This window comes from Pteropus vampyrus, unplaced genomic scaffold (assembly GCF_000151845.1).
Source record: "Pteropus vampyrus isolate Shadow unplaced genomic scaffold, Pvam_2.0 Scaffold159, whole genome shotgun sequence".
Lineage (NCBI taxonomy): Eukaryota > Metazoa > Chordata > Mammalia > Chiroptera > Pteropodidae > Pteropus > Pteropus vampyrus.
Window position 1 is genome coordinate 1621387 of NW_011888940.1, and position 7485 is coordinate 1628871.

Genomic DNA, 7485 nt, shown 5'->3' on the forward strand with positions numbered 1-7485 from the left:
GCCCGACTTAATCTAGGATAGAATTTATATATATATTTTTCAAGTAAGTAAATAATAGAAGATAATTTAAGAAATTGAAAAGCTATTACTTTCAATCAGGCTTTTGAAGCAAGCTGAGTTTTCAAACGGTCTCATATTTTCTAGCAAGGACTTTGGATACCACGTGTCTTATACCCCAGAGAATAGATATGTCCATATATTTTGGCAGTATTGTGTTGTTTTAGATCGGTATAGCTCTATCAGTTATCCACGGCTGCCTAACAGATCACGCATCACTTAGTGGTTTAAGACAGCAATTATTTATTATTTTTCATGATTCTATGGTTTGACTCTGTGGTTCTTCTGCTGATCTCACTGGGGTCACTCGTGTTGCATTTGGAGGTAGCCGGGCGGAACTGGGAGAGCCCAGAGGCCTCGCTCCCGTGTTGGGGTCCTCGGAGCTGAGTGTTGGCGGCGAGGGCCAGTTCTCCTCCCTGCTGCTTCCAGCAGGACAGTGCGGACTACGTTAGAGCGTGTGGCCGGCTTCCGAGAACGTAAGCTACCAGCCCTCGTAAAGGCGAATTCCAGAACTGGCACAGCATTCGTTCTCTGTTTTAGTGGTCAAAGAAGTCACAAGGCCAGTCTGGATTCAGGGGAGGAGATAGAGTCCGTCTCTTGAGGAAAAGGATGGCAAAGAATTTGTTGCCCTCTTTAATCCACAATAGTAGCGTAGTTATTTTTGATTGGATATTTACATCCTACCCTTCGTATTTATCATATCTTTGTGTTTTAGCTCTTTTCCTTTTTTCTTTTATTTTCAGTGAATATTTGTAGTTTGTCTTGTGTTTCACTGATTCAAGTTTCTGTTCTTTCAATAAGACTGACTTTCTACAGGGTGGATTTTAGTTCTGCTTTTGTGTTTTTATTTTGCCTGTGTATGCTTTTCTAGTTTTCTTTTAATGTAGCCTACATTTTAACCATCTCCCTTTTCTTCGTATCGTTTAATTCTGTAGACTCTATTAAAATTTTTCATTCACAATGTAAATTGTAGGTGTAGCAGGACTAGCGGTGATGTCAGACACAGTGGGCCTCGTCTGCCGCATTGTGTTCCTGGGGTGAGCTCCCTAAATCTTCGGTTCAGGGATCCAGAGGAAGATGGCCAGATGGCCCCTTATGACTGAGACAGTCTGCTGCTTTTGGTAATCAGTACTGAGTTTCTGCATGTCCAAAAAATGGTTCATCAAGTTCCCTATTAAAATTGCAGTGAAATTATGAGTTGATCATATTTTATGATTTAAAATATAAGATAAGCTGTGGATATGCTTGTTAAGAAAGCAGTTCAGCCTAGTGTATAACTTAGAAAAGTATCATCCTGAGCCTTGAAAAGATGGAGCAGCCTTTAAGTTCGTTTTCTCACCAAGAATATGTAGTGATAAGCCCAAAGCCATCGTAAACTTATCAGCCACGTGAGAAAGCCAACTTGGAAGTAAACCAACTTGAGCAAAGCCTTCTGATGAGTACAGCCATGGCCAATACATTGCCTACAATTTGATAAAAGAGCTTGGTCCAGAACTACCTGGCTAAGCCACTCCTGCCTCAGTAAAACTGTACAGCAAAAGATATTTAAAGTGCCAAGTTTTGGGGTACTTTGTTACGTAGCAATTGATAATACAGATTTTGCTTCTGTTTGGCTGTAACAAAAGCCTAAAATGGAGAACTGTCTTTAAAAGTCAGCAGTGGATACAAGCTGAAAAGATTTTGAAGCATCAGTGAAAGCCTGAAGAGCCTCAAATAGGCTGTTAGTAAAAGTTGGATGGCTTTGAGAAGGCTGTGGGTGAGAGCTTAAAGAATATTAAGAAAACTGTTATTGCAGAGTTGAGGAAGGAGATTCCTGTTCTATAGTGGCAGAAAGTTTAGCAACCTTGTTACCTGCAATAACATGGGAAGTATAATAATGTACATAATGAACTAGGTGATCTAGCTAAGGAGGTTTCTAGGCAGAAAGTTGAAGATACTCATGGTTCCTTCTTGCAGCTTGGATATATATTGTAAAAGGAGAGAGATCAACTAAAAGAAGTTCTGCTAAACAGAAGGGAGCAAGGAACTGTCAAGTTTGAAAATTTCTAGCCTTTTCATATAACCAGTGTTGCTAAAATTAAGAAATAGATTTCAGTAAAGACCAAATCCAGGACATTCAGAAGAAAGCATGGTCTACAGATGAAGCTGAGGATGTGATTTAAAAATCCTTGAAGACCTCAGGATTCCCTCAAAGAACTTTTTAGGCAAAGAGTAAGAGTTCTAAGAACATTTAGAGAATCGTCCCTTACCAATCTCAGCAGAGCCCCTAGAAACAGAAGAGCTTATCTCGGAGAGGTTTTTGGGTGTGGCCTTTATCTCATAATGGATTAAACCATAATAAGATTCACAGGAAATCCACAAAAATTTTTTTTTCTCTTTTCTCTCCTTTTAAAGAAATTGAATTGGCAGAAACACTGTCCGCTTGGACTGAAAGGGACAGAGATAGTACAAATGAAAAGCAGTCTTTGGATCCCTGAACCTCTGCAGGCAGGAAGCATGCTGAGAATACATGTAGCTTCAAATGTGGAAGAGAAGGGATGACTCAGAAAGCAGAACCAAGAGCCTAGAGGGTAGAACCAGGCTTTGAATTCTAATCAGGAATTGCCTGTATCCCACTGGATTTCAGAATTGCTATGAGCCAGTGACTCCCATCCCCCTCCTGCTTTACCCCTTTTTGAGCAGCAGAGCTGTAGCAGTTGCCCCATGCTTTTCACACTGCTGGGCTTGAGTCTCTGACCCACAGAAACTGTGAGATGATAAAAGTTTATTGTTATTTTAAAGCACCGAGTTTTGTGGTAATATGTGGTTATGCAGTGGTAGATAACTAATGCTGTGACAAGTAAGTTTAAGTTGGAAGGCTGAGGAGAAAACTCTGGCAGAATGGCAGGCAGTGGGAGTGGGAGAACATTAACAGGAAAAATAAGACCTCTGATTTCAAAGGTCGTGAACTTTTGGAATCATGGGATAACCCTGTGTCACTGGAAAAAAAATGTAAACGCAAGAGTATTCATAAATATATATTCAGTTAAACATTGGAGAAAGGAGTTATTTGACCAGTAATTATTGCTGAGAACTACAGTTTTATGTATAAAATGAGGAAGAACTTTTTCTACTTATTTTACATTTAGTTTAATCATTTAGTCTCGTTTAATCATTTAGTCTTGTTTCTTAGTAAGTGAAATTATGTTTACATAGTACATATTGTCAGAAGTTAACTTATTTATTTTTTAAGTATTTAAAATAAATGTTAGACACAATAGGGCTCTATACTTATTTCTTCTCTATTAGCTTTATAAAGTGAAAGGAAAGAAGAGGAAATTCTCTCTTTTTTTAAGAGAATTGAATTGGCAGAAACACTGTCAGCCTTTTGCTCCTTTTCATTTTGAAAATGTTAACTATACAGAAAAGCTAAAAATAGTGTTTAATGAGCACATAAACATCCTTAAAATGTTTTGCCTTGTTTGCTTTATGTATACTTTTTCCCCAGTTTTATTCAGGTACACTTGACAAAAATTGCGCAGATCTGAGGTGTACAACATACTTTGATATACATCATGGAGTGATTACCACAATCAGGCTGATTTGTTATATCTCTAGACCATTTTATTTGAAATAATAAAAATCTGATATTACATTGCTTTTTTTATAACATCCATTCTGATTTTTTAAAAAATGTTTTCATCAAGTTGTCTTCTTTGTAGAATGTCCCACATTCTGGATTTGTCTAATTTTTCCTCATTATTAGATTTAGGTTGAACCTTTTTTGGTGAGAATACTGCATAGTCGATGTGTACTTGATCAAGAAGTTGACGTCTGGATCTCTTCACTATAACGATATGATAATTTTCCCTCTTATAAATATATGAGGTCATAGTTCCGAAACATTCATTGATGGTACTTGCCTGAATCAATTTTTATATTGTGAGTTATAGAAAAATTGCTTTTTAATAGCCATATGTAATAGATCCATATTTGCAAGGAAAGATGCCCTACCACCACTGAAAGAAGCCGCTATTGTTTTTTTGTTTTTTTTTTTTTACAAAAATAAATGTATTATTTGGACTGTGGATTTGAAGGTATTGTATGAGTTCCATGTATGTTTATTTTCCTTAATGAGTAATTTTGAAAAACTTCGATTTAATTTAAAACAATAAGTTTAAAAAATTAAAACCATTGAAGATAGTTTTTAGAATTCCTAATAGTGAGGATCATCGAACAGTCATGCCATATTTATTGAATACCTGCGAAAATAAAGTTCATGGAATCACACCAGGTAGTATAATGTACTTAACATTAAAAATTGTAGCCCTCAAGTACTTATCCAGTTGAGAGATAAGACACATATGCAAAATAGAAGAATATTTACAGAAGGAAACCCTAAGTGCCAAATGACAGGTTAGTAAGTAAGTGCCTTCAGTGTTCAGAAAGCTGTCGCTGTGGACTTTAAGTGCCAAGTAGTGTAGGTATATGAAGTATCTTAAGATGTCACTAATTCTGAACTTGGGTCTTTCAAGCTTACTTTCCAATAAATATCAAATGTCAACCATACTATAGCAACCAAAGAAACAAAAAGATTAAAATGTATTCCTCACCCCTGAAACATAGTTATTGAGTGAGATGAAAAATGCAGGAATGCATACATAAAATAATGAAAATGCTATAATAAAGTTATCTACTTAATGCCATGGCTATATAGAAGAGAGACGTAGGAATTTATGTTGCTCGGGAGACAGGGTGTGATAGGAATGGCCTCACAGAGGAAGTGGCATTTGAGTCCGTTAGGAAGGTTTTAGATTGAGAATGGAAGAATATTCTAGCCAATAGAAGATTGGCCAAAGTGCCCAGGGATGTGATGTGTGTGCCATGGTTTTAGATTCTAAGAGTGGTCCTGATTTGGGGAGGGGATGATAGAAATAGTTATTCACTCGTGTGTGTGTGTGTGTGTGTGTGTGTGTGTGCGCGCGCGCGCGCACGCGCATGTGATTTTTTTACAGAAGAATAACAGTTGAAATTTTAATGTCAGGGACAATTTTTAAGAAAAAGGATGTGGAAAGATGAGCAGTGGACTGAAGAATGAACCCAAGAAACACTGTAGTAACAATCGAGGAGTAAGAAGACAAGGAGACTTCAGGAAAGTACAAAAGGAATTCGTAAGAAGGAAGAGCGCTCAGAGAGTAATGTTAGGACCAGTGGGCAGGAGATTGTATAAGAGGGTCGTTAATGAAATACAGTAGAGTGAGCGAAGGAAATGAAAACTCAAAAGCCCACTGGATTTGACAGAGGAATGTCGTGGATTCTGTTTCAGTGATTCCGGGGTGGCAGGGTGGAAGCCAGATTTCTGGGGAATAAGAGAGTGATGCTTCAATATCAGGTTTAAACCATTTGAAAAATTTAGTAGTGAAAAGTAGAGTAGGAATAGAATGAGGACAACTTGGTCAAGCGCAGCTTTTTGTTAAAGTTAGAGAAAACCTTACACGTACAGGATCTGATTGCAGAGAGGAACACGCTGCTGGGACAGGAGGTACTGCAGTTGGCAGAGAAAGGGTCAAAGGCTGGGAGGAGATGAGAACCTAGGAGAAAGGGTTAGTCTTGGAAAGGAGGAGAGGCCAGCTTCCAGTGAGTCCAGAGGGAAGGGATCGAGCATGAAAGAAGAGCAGAGAAAGGAAGGATCACTAAGGAAGAGAAGAGGAGAGAAGGGACTTACACACGAGGGCTGTCATGTTCTCTGTGAATTTGGGGAGAGCAAAACCATCTTGGTTTTAGACTTCCTCTTCTATTCCTGTATCTCAGGAGCACAAATGGATGCGGTCCTTTCCCAGGCAGCATAATCTGTAGTTGGAGGGCGGCATGGCGGAAGGCTAAAGGCCAGGGAGTGGACATGTGATCTTCTCTACCATTAGAAAAGGTGTATTATAAAGGACATACTGAACACCAAATACTCCAATGTTATTTTAAAATGCAGTTATTAATAACGTAAAGGTTTATAATCACCTTATTTAGGAGTACTAACTATATTACTGGGTTTAATATAAAAATTTATTATATAAGTTTAAACAATATTTTATGTAGATACATTTATTATCGATCTAATTTTGAAATGTTTAAAATTTTGTAGCATAGTATTTTTTTTTTTTTACCGAGGACTTTTCTCTATGAGAATAATTAGTACCCTTAAAATTTTAAGCAATAAGAACCCAACACAAAGCTAAGCAGTGAAGGATAAATTACAGTAAAAGAAGGTATGGATTTATTACATTATGTAAATGAAGAACCCCAGATGGACCGATTTCAGGTGTGCCTGAATCCGGGAACCCTGGTGATTATGTCACGTGTTCTGTCTTCTGCTCCATTCTGCTGTATCTGCGATGGTCTTATTTTCAAGCTTCTGCTCGGAAGTAGCACGTGGTTCCTGGCAGCCGGAGGGTAACATCGTCATGGCTCACTATCCAAAAGGAAGATACACCCCTTCCCACCAGCCACGTAGTAAATACCAGAGTCGAGTCTGTTCCTCTCATTTTTCCATCCCTACTTATCTCTGCAGCTGGGGCATGGCGTACTCTGGGAGTCTAGAGCCTGGGTTATATGATCATTTCTTAACAGAAGTCACCATGATTGTGCGTTGAAAGGGATTGGCTCAAATTTTGGCACATTTCCTTCCAGTCTTACGTATGCACGTGTGCGTGTACATGTCTGTATCTCTTTGTTCTATAGTAAACCAAGTCTAATGAAAGCCTTATGTTGAAATCAAATTCCTTATGAAAGAATTAGACTTTGATTGCTTATATAGTGAGCCTTAACAGCTTTTTTAGTTTATGATTTCATAAAGATACTGTAAAAACCTTTCTTTTATAAATAAAGTGTTTTCCATGCTACATATCACAATGTGTTTGCCCTTCACAAAAATGAAGCAGCTGTATATGGGTCTATTTAGGTAGTAGCGAAAACAAAACAACCATCTCTCTCTCTCTCTCTCTCTCTCTCTCTCTCTCTCTGTCTCTCTGTCTCTCTGTCTCTCTGTCTCTCTGTCTCTCTCTGTCTCTCTGTCTCTCTGTCTCTCTCTCTGTCTCTCTCTCGCTTGCTCTCGCTCACACACACATACACACACAGCAATGTGTTTCTAGTGGGATTATGAAAGCAGGATGATGGAAGAGAAAGTGAAACTGGCATTGGAGTCAGATAGATCTGGACTTTTAAGATTGTTCAGAGAATTCAAGAAAATATTATAGAGTCCTTCATAGATACAGTGCTAGGCGTGTAGTAGATGCTTGATAAGTGATAGCTATTATAATTCTTCTTGGTAAGCATTGATCTTTGTGGTTTTGGAGAGAACTATATGTGAATCTAGTAGAAGTCCTGGGCTTAATCTTAACTCTTTTAGTAACCAACTGTGTGTGACCAGTACCTAAAACTGGAATCACTGGGCTGGTA

At 38.2% G+C, this 7485-nt stretch overlaps 1 protein-coding gene across 6 annotated transcripts in view; it reads left to right on the forward strand.

The window, feature by feature from the left end:
• The window catches only part of AKT3 (AKT serine/threonine kinase 3), a 282574-nt gene that overhangs the window by 31389 nt on the left and 243700 nt on the right, over positions 1-7485 (forward strand). The gene's annotated exons all lie outside the window — the stretch shown is intronic.